This window comes from Ursus arctos, unplaced genomic scaffold (genome assembly GCF_023065955.2).
Source record: "Ursus arctos isolate Adak ecotype North America unplaced genomic scaffold, UrsArc2.0 scaffold_27, whole genome shotgun sequence".
NCBI lineage: Eukaryota > Metazoa > Chordata > Mammalia > Carnivora > Ursidae > Ursus > Ursus arctos.
In genome coordinates, this window is record NW_026622952.1 from 35,492,928 (window position 1) to 35,507,351 (window position 14,424).

General features: G+C 42.5%; 1 protein-coding gene across 2 annotated transcripts in view; it reads right to left on the bottom strand.

Annotated features, from left to right (window-relative positions):
• ENPP6 (ectonucleotide pyrophosphatase/phosphodiesterase 6) overlaps nt 1-14,424 on the bottom strand; it is a 168,202-nt gene that overhangs the window by 133,674 nt on the left and 20,104 nt on the right. Inside the window, exons 1-3 of one of the 2 annotated variants that reach the window (XM_057303421.1) lie at nt 12,988-13,611; nt 7,427-7,540; nt 4,163-4,277 (exon numbers count right to left, since the gene is read on the bottom strand). The gene's annotated coding sequence lies outside the window, so the exon portion shown is untranslated. Of the gene's footprint in view, nt 1-4,162; nt 4,278-7,426; nt 7,541-12,987; nt 13,612-14,424 lie in introns of those variants that run through there. The other variant, XM_044387597.3, reaches the window with a different exon arrangement.

The window sequence follows — 14,424 nt, forward strand, 5'->3', positions numbered from 1 at the left end:
CCATTTTATATTATGTGGCCTTCAAACACGGAGGCCCACTCAACTGCGAAGACAGACTTGGTGATTTCTCTGAGAAGAACCAAGGACACCTGTGATGGAAGGGGCTCGGAGGCTGCATCCAAGCTGGACTGTGGAGTGCTGTGACCGATTGGCAATGCCTGCCACAGACCTGGGGGAGGCCGTGGAGGCACATGCTCTCCCTGAATTAAACACTGTATGTCCACTTCGGAGCAAAGCAGCGTAATCAGTCTGTTGTTCACAAGGGCTTCTGGGAGCTCAGATCCAGGGAGCAAGCCAGCAAGTCATAGGAGTCACTCCTGATCCACCCGGGGCACAGCAGCCCTCAAGAGCCAGGTTCCTTGGGCCATAAACACTAGTGTCCCATTCCTTTTATCTGGGGTAAGCTATGTGTTTGTCTTGAGTATTTGATATAAAACACTAAGAGGCAGCCCCATCCTTAAATGGGGACCCATTCTGCAGAGAGCAGGGGCAGAAAGTATCCGATTTCCCCTCTCCGGAACCGCAGACTCCAGAAGTACTAATTAGTAGTTTTGTTGTTGCTGCAAGCAAAGGGAAGCTGGCTGGAATTAGCTTAGGTGAGGTGGGAGACCATCATCTCGAGGGGTGGAGATATCAGGATATCTCCAGAGAGTAACAGGAAGCAACTAGACCTCAGTGACAACTGTCCCAGCAGGACTCTCCCACCATCTCCTGAGTCCAATTCTAGGTCATTGGCTTTAGACACTCCCACTGGCTCTTCTAGATAAGTAACCTGTCTCTGTCAGCCCCTGGGCCTCCAGGCCCCAGTTGGCACTGTTCTTCCCTTCAATCCAATTCAGAAAGTCCATGGACGGATTCTTTTTTCTTTTTCTTTTTTCTTTTTTAAGTAGGCTCCATGCCCATTGTGGAGCCCAATATGGGGCTTGAACTCACAACCATGAGATGGAGACCTGAGCCAGATCAAGACTTGGAAACTTAACCAATTGAGCCTCCCAGGCACCCGCAGAGAGGGATTCTCCCCAGTCTGGCTTGCACAGGTAGGCCCTCAGGGCTACAGTAGTCTGACTGGCTGAATTTAGTTACAGGTGCCACACTGGATCATTTAGCTGAGGGAAGGGACAGCCCTGGGACCCGGAGCTGTTTCCAGAGGCCTACCGCTACGTATCAGGGCTCCTCTTAGAAAATGAGCAGAGGGACCACAGGTTACCCCTTCACGCAACCAGGCCCCCATGAGCCAGGACTAGGCATGGGAAGGGGGAAAGCAGCCCTCAACTTATAGGGTAGATTAGAGGGCTCAGAATCATCAAAGTCCAGGGGCTTTAGGTAATGGAAGTATGTTCAAAACCGAGTCTGAGGCAGGAGCATCAAACAAAAGAGTAGTAATAATCATAATAGACGAGGTAGTCACAGTAAGAAAAATAATACCATTCACTGAGCATCTATTTTGTGCCAAACATATAAAAGCACTTTACATGTACTATTTCTAACTCTACAACCCTGCAAGGTGGTGCTCTTGGGCCCATTTTGCAGTAAGAAAATTAAGATTCACCAGACATCAAGAGACTCTCCTATAAGAGCTAATAAGCACCAGAAATGGTTCTAAAGCGAGAAGGGCTTGGAAAAAGGATCAAGCAGATCTTTCAGGAAGTTAAGTTTCTGTGATTTCCTGGGGCAAATGTGCTTACAGACAGAAAGTCTCTTTGGAGGGATTATGAAGAGCCTCGCGGTGGGGAGGCTTGTTAAGTAAAATGTGGGAAGTCTGATGGGGGGGGAGCAGTCCTGATTCACCTGTTGTTCCAACATACGTATTACTAGCACCTCCTTTCGTTCTCAGAAGCAGCGGTGTGCTGGTAGACGTCTAAAAGCAGGTCTCAATATAGACACGTATGTGGTGTGTATGGATCATACATACCCACACCACACACCTGACATAAAGGGTGTGTAGTACGCAATCTACAAATAATACTAAACATACACTACTCTTTACTGAAAGTTCCATCTGCCCACCTGATTCTCAGAGAACACTTCTGTTGGTTTTTGCCAAAATCTTGTATCCGTAGCCCACCTGTAGTTTCTGGTTCAACCATGATTTGAAAAATGGAGCTGCATTCTTTTCCCAAGAAATTGCTAGTAGAAAGCTGCTAATTCTTTTCCCGATAAATTTATTGTCATTAAATCTAATAGGTGATCTACCATTAAACTGTGTCTATTTCTTGTACAAATTACATTCAGAAATCCTAAACAGAAACTTCTCTCAGCTCCGGTGCGCTACTGACTGCATCAGCTCCAACTATCTACACAGTTGCAGGGATGACAACATTGTCTGACTCCGCATTACTGAACAGCAGCTGTATTTGACACCTGGCTCCAAAAAGCACAGAAACGTTAAGCAATAGACTCATTGCTCGCTGCCAGCATGAGCCTGTGTGGGCACCCCACTAAGAAACGGCCCCAGTTCCAGCAGGATATCATAGAGTTGCCCTACCTGCTAGAAGAATACCTCCAACCCTCCCTCCATAACTGCAACGTGGGTGCCTGTCACATTATGATATTCAGGACCAGCCAAGCGGAGGGAGAAAGGAAAGGGCAATGGGAGAGGCTTTGCCTCCCAACACGTGACCTGGGATCTGGGTTATGTGGACTCTCCAACTTTTAAACTGTTATTTACTGGGGCGAACAGACAGGGACACTGAAGGACAACGTAGGAGACGATGCCCTTGTGAGCTAGGTGGACTCCTGTAATTTTCTGAGTGTTGCAGTTTCTCTACTTTTTACAACCAAGGAGATGTTCTTACAACTTCCCTGCACTTGCCAACAATCTGACTCTGTACTTACAAAACCAAGTTTATTTCAAATGTGTAGAGCTTTACGGTGCAGGAAAAAGTGACTCCCAGCTTGGACACTTATGTGAGTAAGCTAGTCATTCTCTCTAAATATCTACTTTTTTAGCTATAAAATAGAAATAGCAAGGGAACTAATACTTAATGTACAGCCTTGTGCTTTAATTAATTTGAGATGCTTTAGTTAATTAACTAATTGAGAATTAAATGAGATAATATACATGACGGAATCCTTGTAAACTACCAATGTCAGATACTATCATTATACTGTTTAAATTTTTACCAACATTTAAAACTAGTGGCATCAGTGAGGACAGCCGGCAAAGCTGCAGCTAAAGGTTGAACGGAAACATGGAAGCAGCAAGAACTGGGTCTTTGTTATGGTTTGAAATTTCCTGTTCATGATTAGGACAGAGCAGAGATATAAATACTTGAGGAGGTTTAAAAAAAAAAAAACTGTCCAAAATTCAAGACAAAAAGCTTCATTTTCTCCAAGTTTTTTTTCCAATTATTTTAGAATTATTTTAGAAAAATGAATAAGAATCAATATAAAATATTCCCATAATGTTGCCCACCTTTACATTCCCAGTTCTCAATTCTACAATTTTTTTATTGAGCCCGTCCCCTCTGTCAGATGCTGTACTAGGTTCGGCGGATTCCTGTCCTCATGAAGTTCCTACTAAGTCACTTTCTAAACACTGTGAATATGTAGGTATATGTAGGTTTTTGTGTACAGCACTACTCACTAGCAGCATGTAATTCCTGAGAGCACAGACATAAGGACATTCTCCTGCCAGTTCTAAAATGAGGGGAAATGCTCCACCAACACGGAGACTCTCCGCATGCCAGGGAAGGAGCACAGTGTCCCCAGAGGAGAGCCGGCACTGGGATGTGAAGCAACAGCAGAGACAAGCTTCTGAGAACGACTGCTCAGAAAACAGCAGCTCACAGGGCGGTTTGTCTGCACTCAGTGAGTGTGGGGGTTGCTGGTTTGCGTGCTTGCTTTTGCCTTTATTCTCTGCCCAAAACTGAATGCTGTCAGTCTTTGCTTAACTGAGGCTAGTCACAGAAAACATAAAAACAGTAATTTGCTTTAACTATGTAATGTTAATAGACTATAATCTGACAAAAGCAAAAGAACTCCTTAACATTCAAGAGATTATAGCTTAATTTGCAACAATGCATGTAAAGTCATTTCATAGGCTTATAATTATTATCTAAATAAATAAACTTATTCCCTAATGAACAGGCTACATCATACACATATTTCTAATCCTAAATCCATCAATCACTACCAAAATAAAGGTCACTGGGTCACTTACTTTTGGGAGGACTTTCTCGAAGTGTTGTGTCATAATCACTGGTGGGAGGGAAATTTAGCCATATGTTTCTTGAGCCTGGAAAACATTCACAATCTTTGGCCCAGTAATTTTCTCCCTAGGAATCCAATTTAAAGAAAGAATTAGATACAGAAAAGATATATGGACAATATGTTCAAATGAGTGTTATCATAGCAAAAACATTGGTTATAAAATTATGTTTTGTCAATAGAATTGAATATTGAGAAACCATTAAACAGCATGTTTTCAAAACCTCACGTTTTGGGAATATATAATGTTTACAAAAATAAATAGAAGGTAAAACTTTATAATAAAAAATGTCATATGTAAGATACATAGTATATTTATATTTAATAATACCTATGTATTATATATACATACACATATCACACAGAAAAACATCTGGAAGGAAATACACTAAAAAACACTAACAGTAGTTTCTCTAGGTCGTGGAATTTTGAGTGGCTTTTATTTTCTTAATCCTGTTCTTCTGTTAATTGAGGTTCCCAAATAAGCCTGAAGATCTACCAAGAAGAAAGAATATGTTGGCCAGGTTGACACATAGTTCCTATGACAATTATACATACAACTTTAAAATAATAAACTGATATTATTTTTAATATCTTAATATAAATATTTAGTGGCAAAAAAAAAACAAAAAAAGACCACGATGAAAAATTTGGCAAGTATAGAAAAGTAAAAATATCGGAGAAAGAATCATCCAGAATTCCACCAGTTAGAGGGAAATGCGATTCATATCCCGTGACTGAGGCAGTGGCTTTGAGCTACGCCACGGAGCCCTACATTTGCCATGGAAGTGCCTCAGGAGCTATCACGGTAGAGAGCAGGGACTGACTGAGTCCTCCCATCCAGGTGGGGGACCGGAAACAGAACCCCCTTCTCCATGTCAATCAATCCATTTGCATTCTAGACTTTCACCTAATATTCCACTTAAAGAAAGGCTCCATGGACAAGCAAGTGCACACGGCACAAGGGAAGGCTGCCCCATTCAACCTCTTCCCTAAAGCTAAACACTTCAGTTGTTTCCAGTTTTTCTCTAACCTAATGGAGGGTTGGGGATAATGGTCATTTTTTAAAGCTCTTGATGTTGCCAAACTGCAACAAATTGTTGACACAAAGGTCAACCTGTTTACACTCCAATCAGCTTGCTCATCTCACCATACCCTTGCCTGCAGGGAGCAGAATTTTTAAAAAATACTCTTTGTTAACTTGATAGATTTAAATTACAGACCCTCACTGTGCTTGTCCATTTTAGAGGCTGATCCTCTCCTTCGGTACTTCTTCCAAGAACCCTTCCATCAGCAAACTCCCCTGTGAGGACGTGGATACCCTCTCACTAAAGTGACTGGAGCTGTCCTATAGCACGTGCTTGCATTTTCTTCTCCCAAGGCCCCAGGCCAGCCACATGACTTGACTTCAGAGAGGGCCAAACTTGTGGAAGAAGGCCTCTATGAGAAATGGCAGGTCTACCGCCCCTCTCCCTCCTGAAACACTCTCCAGAACCACAGAATCTCAGAATTGGATGGTGCCCTGAAGAGTAGTCTTCCTGCAGGCCCTCTGTCTCAGAAGGCTCTGAGCCCTGCAGTGGGAAACCAGCGGACCAGTTAATGAAACAGCCAGGACCAAGACCTGCGTGTCCCGGGGGCCCAGCCCCGTGTTCTTCCCACTGCCAGCCTCCAGCTGCCTCCATAACCATCAAACAGCAGCCAAAGTGAACCCTTACCCTTCATCCTTCTGTCTGATCACACTCTAGGAAAGGATGTGTCACCATCATCCAGATATAAGAGTAACTCACAAGGGCCCCTGACCCAGGGCATGAGTAGAAGCTGAAATCCAGCTCAAGCAGTGGGGGAGAAAATAAAAGCAGAAAGAAAACAAATTGGGACATGCTCCTCTGAACCTGGCCAAGCTCTTAGCGCTCAGCTTTAAAGTCAGCCTATGAATGACCACTAGGCGGAGCTCTGCTTTCAAAATAAAGTCTTGATCCCTCAGTTAGGAACTGGCTTTCAGCTCAAATGGCCTTAGCTTGAAAATGTCAAAGACTTAGTGCCAGGATTTGCTCACCAAGTCCACTGGCTCCCATCCAGATTTTATGCCAATGTAAAGTCTATAGTCTGTAGTGCCCCATGAGCTAAACCTTTCCATTTTGGTCCCAGATTATTGTCTTAAAAGTAAATAAAATGGATATGCCTCTGTGTGTGTGTGTGTGTGTGTGTGTGTGTGTAAAATAAAACCGAACCAGAGAAATTACAAAACATGTATTTATCTAGGCAACAGAGAATTTTAAATATATATTTAAAATGTATTCTAACATATAAAATACATTTTTATATTATGTAAATAAAATGTAAAATATACTTAATATGTTTATGTAATTATATTTGTTATATATGTAAATATATTTTAATATATAAAATATATACTTATTACATTTTATATAATTGTATATATTATGTATTTAAAATTCTTTCTCCTGTTAAGTGACAAATGCTTTGTAACCCCAATTATATATTATCTATTAAATATACTCTATATTTATATGCAATATACTAAATATATATTTTATATAATAAAATATTTTTTATATATATATTTAAAATATTTTCTGTTGCTGAATGATAAATATATGCTTTGTAACTCCTCTTGCTCTGTTTTCCCCATAATAATCACAGAAACTCCCCAAAACACAGAGTAGCTTTTTTATTGACCCATTCAAGGTATTCAGTTCTATGCTTCTCTAGCCCACATCTGTTCACATATAGTTGAAAACAGAAAAGAAAGGGAGGGATTAAATTTAAAGAGAAATAGTCATTCACTGTTGTTCCTCGCTAAATTAGGACAGAAAGCACAGAGGAAAACAAGAGTCTATTGTAGCTTAGAGGAAGAAAGGCTTTAAATAGTCCCCACCAAAAATACAACAGTCCTCTTCTAGTTTCCTTCAGTGCTAGTTTTAACATACAGATTGGGGTGGGGGAGCATATATTTAGCAGTTATTATTTATGCTGCTTTGAGGAAAATCATCTGCGTTGAACATGAAAAATAATAAACTGGGAGGTTTTAAGGAGATCGGTCAGCAACCCTAAAATGTAACTTTCCTCAGCCTCCCAGGGAAAAACAAAAACTCCCACCATCACCAAAACCAAGCTTGATAGACAACCTCATGGAAGATACAGACAGACTCCACTAACTACATGGCAGAGGGAACTGGGCAGAAAAAACACCTACCAACAGGCTTCTTGTCAAGGCATATATATCCAAGGTTTCACTTCAGGAAACTGAGACCACTAGAAAAGGCTGGAAGATACTTCATACATCCCTGCAGGACCCTGGATCCAAACTCTGAAACAACCAGAAAAGCACACAGGTGTTACTCTTTGTGAGACCTGGTTCCTCCTGGTGATTCCACTCCCCATCCATTCCCCTTTTAATCTAGATTCGTTCAGACATAGGAACTGAGAAAAACCCAGACTGTGCAGAAAGGAGAAGGAACAGGGGGGTAGCTCATCACATTGGAGGGAACACCAGCCCCCAAAGTAAAGTTCCTTAAGAAATAGAAGAGTAGGAAAGAAACCTGTTTGGCAGGACAGAGAAACCTAAGGTCTTCAAACACGTCTTGGACTCAGAATCCAGTATCAGAGAACCAATTGGATAGGAGAAGCTGGCAGGTTGATAACAGGGAGCTTCTATAGGTGAACGTCTGCCAGGAACTGGGAACAGGAACTTATTTGTCCATCTAGCCTCTGGCTAGTGCTCTGAGAACGCGACTGCACACAGGTAGATGTGACCACAGACGATCAGCTCGCCTTGTCTCTTAACAAATACTATCTATACAGCTGCATCTCATTCAAGGATGAGTACATGGGGGGGGGGGCTGGGAGGGGGAGCTAATTGTACAAACTACAGAATATACAGCTGCATCTCATTCAAGGATGAGTACATGGGGGGGCTGGGAGGGGGAGCTAATTGTACAAACTACAGAAAACAGGAAAGGGAATTCATCTTGATCCAGTAGAATAATATCTCTAAAAGTAATAAATAACCTAGAGTAGGATCCAGAAGGTTCAACAATGGCATCCTCTGTAGGATATAAAAAAGATACTGCCTCTATTTAGCAAAAGCAAAAACAAAAAGAACATAAAGAAAGAAAAAGTGGAAATGAAAATCGAGGGATACGAGATAAACTAACGCTTTCCACGGATAATGAAGAACCTGCCATGAGCCAAGCACGGTGTTAGAAGCGGAGAACCCAGAGCTGGGTGAAACAGACGTGAGGCCGCTCTTGAGGCGGCTCATCCTTTGGTGAGATTCCCAGACGATAAAATAAACAAATGATTTAAAATGTGATAATGGCTATCAAGAAGATGAACAGGGTGCTGATTTAGGGAATAACGGGGGAGGGGGCACCTACTTAGATAAAGGCATCAGGGAAGGCTTCTGTAATGGGGTAGGATTTACTCTGAGACAGCTTTGAAAAGAGCAAGGAAAGAGCATTACTGGCAGAGAAAGCAGCTTGCCTTAAGGTGAAAAAGAGTTCTGCGTCCTTGAAGAACCGAAAAAAGAGCAGTGTGCCTGGTAAACAGAAGATGAATTTGGAAACATAAGCAGTGGTCAGCCACATAGGACCTTTACGACCAGGAAGAGCCCTTTGGATTTTAAGTACGAAAGGAAGTTACTGAGTGTGAATATTTATGTACATGTATGTGTGTGTGTGTGTGTGTATTTGTATATATTTATATGTATTTACTTGCATATATACATACATACACACATATATAAATATACTTAAATATATATGTGTATATATATGTACTTAAAAATATATATATTCATTACCTCATAGAGAATGAGCTAGGAGAGACCATAGAGAAAGCATAAAGATCAAGGGTCTCAAATCAGGGAAGAGATAACAGACTGCACAATGGAGACAAAGTGGCAGTTTAAAGAGGTGGACCGCAATTCCCAGGATGCGAAGGAAACGGGAGCAGAGATCAAAAACACAAGGAAGATAACAGAAAATACAGAGCTATTTTCTGGATAACCAGTATTTCTAAAGGAGAAACCACAGCCATTGAATGAAAACGACGGAGATAAAAGGACAATTTCCTGAAACAAACAATACCTAAGTCTAAAAAAGCAAAAATTCATCCTTTGCCAAGGAAAATTAGAATCCAGCCACTGGATAGTTCCTTGAGAAATGCCTGAATTTACAACATAAATAATCAGATTTGTTCAAAGTTCTCTGTAGAGAAAAATGTGCAATCAGCATGGCTTTGGACTTCGGCTCCATGACAGGGATTCCCAGAAGGCGCCATGGAACGACATCTAGGGGTTTGAAACATAACAAGTATGACTCAAAAATTCTACCGCAAGCCAATATTGTTACTCATGTGAGAAAACAACAAAAAGGTATTATCACATCTGCAAGGGCTAACAAAACAGGACCCACAGAAAAATTACTCAGGTCCTGTCTAAAAAGGGGTGACTCAAGAATGGAGAAGTTATGATACAGAAGGAATGAGTAGGAATGTTTTTAATTCAATCATAGAAATAAATCTAAAAGGATGTACTAAATATACTTTCAAAATAGAGAGCAAATGAATATGTACATTGTACTTGAAAGAAAAGTTATACAATGAAAAAATATACTACTAATAAAAATTGTATCTAAAATCCCACATATCGACAAGAATCAGGAATGTGAGTGAAAATTCTTTCAGGAAGTAAAGATACTCTGACTTGTTTTGATGCATAACTGCTATGAAGAAAATGAATAATAGGGTCACGGTTTAGACAATAACAGGGTGACCTACTCAGATGAAATAGCCAGGGAGGATCTGTTTAAAGAACTACCATTTCCTTACTTTTTTGGAGATGGAGCAAAGGTGCTCTGAAAGGACAGAACATTTACATATTGGCCCCACAGTATTTAATTAAGTCTAGAATTGACCTAGTTGGAATGATAGAGCAAAACCAGAACTCATAACCAATCCAGAAATGGAAATTAAAAGCACTTTATTCCTGAATCGGCCAAACAGAGCAGGCAGCTTACCCATCTTATAATTAAAGTAGGGTAATGTTTGGTGAATATGTACCATACTATAGGTGTATCATTCAAGTTAATTAGATACCTATTCTGCATCTTGTCATCATAAAGTTGAACTGAGTATTTGTTTATAAAGAAGGGCAAAGAGCTTTTCCGTAATATTGAAAAGCTTGTTTTCATAGTTTCAAGGGCAACTGGCTTATAACCATTACACCATGAATATTTATTAGAGGACACTACATTGATTTAAATTATTTGATTCTAGAACATGGCTTGTTCTTTCAAAATAGTAAACAGTGGTGAATTGGAGATTCACTTAGATCAGAGGTGGGCAAACTTTTCCTACAAAGGGCCGGAGAGTAAACATTTTTGTCCAGGCAGCCATATAAAATACATAAATGAATGGGCATGTCTGTGTTCCAATAAAACTTTGTATTAAAAATGGGTAGCAGGCTGGATTTGGTCAGGGGCCATAGTTTGCCAACCAATGATTTAGATGATTCTTCTAAACCAGCCCCCTCAGTTCACGGAACTGATTTCTCTAATGATCATCCTCCCTGCCCTGCCACAGCCACTTTCGTGATCACACCCAGAGGCACAAGCACACCATTACTAAGAACTGACACCTCTCCATAACCTCAACCCATCCGCCCCACTCAAGGACCACCACTGTTACCTCTACTGCTTAGGAAAGAATGGTGACTCATATCATCCCTTGACCCCATCAGGTCCTTCAACCCACTGGTCCTGCCCTCTCTATACTGTCCTTCAGACCCTGCTGTCCTTTTGCCCTCCTCTACAGACCTTAATCCCATAGGAAATCATCACAATCCCTCCTTTACATAAATTTTCAGCTATCTCAACCCTCTTTTGCTTTGTCATTCACTTGGCAAAACTACACCCCTATTTAAACCAAATCTCCACACACTGTGCAGCTGAATGGGTCTGGAGGAAATCCCAAAGCCACACTCACTGGCCCTTTTAATTCATGGCCATAAATTTCAAGTGAGCACTTTCTGTGCCATTTCCCTAATCCAGTCAATTTCCCACTCTGACTTTTCACCTTCTCTCTCCATGAGCCACCAGCACCGCCTCCACCACCATCACAAGCCCATGACAAGGCTTATCATTTCATTGTAAAATTAGAAGCTATCAGAATAAAAGTTCTACAAACACATGCCAGCCAGCCCAGCCTTCCAGCCCGGCCTTCCCTCTTCCCTATACACATTTCTACCTTCTTCACTTGTGACCTACTGCCTCGCTTGTTCTAGACCCCATGACCTCTTCTCTACTTAAGGACACCACTCCCAACAATTCCCCCTTCTCTCTCCAAGGTGATTCTACTGAATCACTACTGTGAGCATTCAAACAGCGGCTGTGCCTCCCATCATCTACCTATCAGTCATTCTGGGGGGGAGGGGGGAGGCATGGCAGTAGGAAAAGCAGGTCAGGTAGAATGAGGTTGTCCTCAACCAATAGGCAAAACCAGGAGACTGAAACTACAGTGTAGCCCCAAGACTGCCCCACTCCCATTCCTGTAACTTTCCAGGCAGGTTCTGAAAGAAAAAGAAGTCCAATTGGTGCCAGCTAAACGGACTTGAAAAGGCGAAGAGCTCAGTCTAGTTTCCAACAGCCTGGGGCCCGTGACCTGAGCCCAACTCAGCCTGTGAAGAGAATTTAGATGCTTGTCAGAGAGGCCTATACTCACTCAACTTCTAAGCCCTTGAATTTTATTGCCCTTTTCCTTTTTGTTCTATTGAACAATCTTTATAAAAAATTCTTGATTGTCTTGATTGAAATCAGAGGAAAAGGATACTTTTGTTTTCCAACATTTGCACCAGAATAGCTCAGATGATACAAATGCTCTGTGAGGACAGGTATGATGGCTGCAGGATCTGAGAGAACATGGGGCATACCCAGGTGGGACAGGGGAGGGGGCAGGGAGGGGCAGCAGCTTGGGCTGAGCTCCTTCCCACTGGCTTGGCTCTTCCGTGCTGGAAGCGGGGAGTGGCCTTTCCATCCTCCAACAGAATTCTAGAAGTCAATTTACATGTTGGGAGAGATAAGATGGGAAGAATCCTTTGGGAAGTCAGGTGAGTGGAGCTGCCCCTGAGAAAATGGCAAGTGGGCAAATTAACCATTGTCACATGCAGCCATGCCCTGTTCGGAAACCTTGGGCATTCAATCCCCACTGATTCAAGGCTTCATGCCAACTTGGGCATCTTATCATGGTATCTCACCTTCACCTGTCCTAGCAATGCCCATGTTTCAGGTTTTCCTAGACCTTCACTCTCCCTCCACCTCTGGATTCCTTATTTTCTATGTATATAGGGCCCAGTTTCTGGATTTGCAGCCATTTTCTGATATATTCACCACATGGTCAAATAAAGTCCTTACCACTTTTTATGTATGAGATTTGGATTTTTTTGTAGATCTACCCAGGAGAAAATTGAATGCTGAGAATTTCTGAGTCATTTCCTCAGTATGGGATGTTCATTAGTGCATTTTAGTCAACCCACGCAGAGGCTCTGTCACTGTCACATATAAATGTCACAAAAATAACACATGCACTTTGAACTTCAAGGACTGCCCCTCCAGACCAGTAACCATGGCAACACCAGCAGCACCCTGAAGAAGCGGCGCCCTGAAGAAGCGTGGTGGATTTCTCCCGGCCCTGGTATGGGCTTCTTCACCTCTTTCCCCCTTCTGCTTTTTACTCCTTTTAATTGTCCTGTCCACTCACCTTTTCTTGATTCTTTCCTGAATCTCATATTCCAGAATTCTTTTTGCAAAACAGGTGCATGCCAGAATGTCAGCCCCATGAGGGCAGGCATTTGTTCTCTGCCGTGCCTGCTATATCTAGAACCGTGTGAGGCACACAGTGGGTGTAGTGTTTGCTGAATGAATGAACGAATGAACGAATGAACGAAGTAGCTAACGGCCCTGAGAACGCTGTCGCCGTCGTCACATTTTTAAAGCCCACCAGGGTTACAGGCCAAAGCCTGTTGCTTTCTGGATGCTTCGCGGGGGTACCAACAACGGGTAATTATTCTTCTAGAATCTCACCCTTCCTCCAACAACACATCTTCCTTGAGATGAAATATATATATCCTTTGCGAATCTATGTTTTCGAGTACCATCCGCTTCTCAGTCACTGTTAGCCAAGACCAGAGTTTTGACTCTGGGATGCTTCAGAGCTCGGAGACCTGGGAGCCATGCAGCTTCCTGGGTGGGTTTCCGCAGAGAATGTGCAACTATGCCCAGGAACACCATTGTTCTTGACGGCTGCTTCCTCTAGCTCCACTCGTACTCAACATAGAAGTAGAAATCGCTCTGTCGAGAACCACGTTTTCCCCTCTTTGGCTGGTACCGTCAGGTGCGGCTGTCGTAAAATACAGCTATTGCAAACGGCGGCTGCTGTAAAGCGTGGCTGTCGTAATGGCTGGATGAGTCCCCTTCCTCTCCGTCATAGTGGAGAGCCAGTCTCCAAACGTTCCCGGAGTGCCGGTTTTGTGGGAGCTCCTGCAGCCCCAAGATGAACGCGCTAAAGGGGTGCTTGGTCTAGGGACAGTACCTGACCAGACGCTCCAGCAAGCAGTGCCCATGCGTTTACTCGATCTTCTAAAGAACCCTTGGAGGCACGTACTGTGTGTGGGTCGCCCCTTTCGCAGATGAGGGGACCGAAGCTTAGGTCAATTAAATGTCTTGCCCACAGCACACATTATGGAGAGGAGGAGGTAGGACATGAACTCGGAGTCTGCCTGGTACTCAAATGTGTTCTTTTCCACAGACAGGTCCAGGTGAGGGTGACCAGAGCTCAGCACACGTGGCTTGGGCTTTGCGCCCCAGGAAATCTTCACCACGGGCGCCCTTCGGGGAACAGATGTCTCCCTTGTGAACACCTTGCACATTGAAACTGCTGGTAGAAAAATGTTTTTTGCTGCTGCGTTTTTGTTTTAAATATGTAGGGAACCATCTATATTTAGCATAAATGAGCGTTTGTGAGCGGTCTTGGGAATGTAAATATAAAGCATTTTGTTTCAGAGCTAAAACCGACTTAAAGGGGAAATTTTGGTATTTAGCCTGTTTATTAAATCGGGCGCTTTCTGAACTGTATTCTAAAAGAGAAGGAAAGGAATGAGCATTATTGAATGTTCTGGATTCTACCCACTTTACAGAA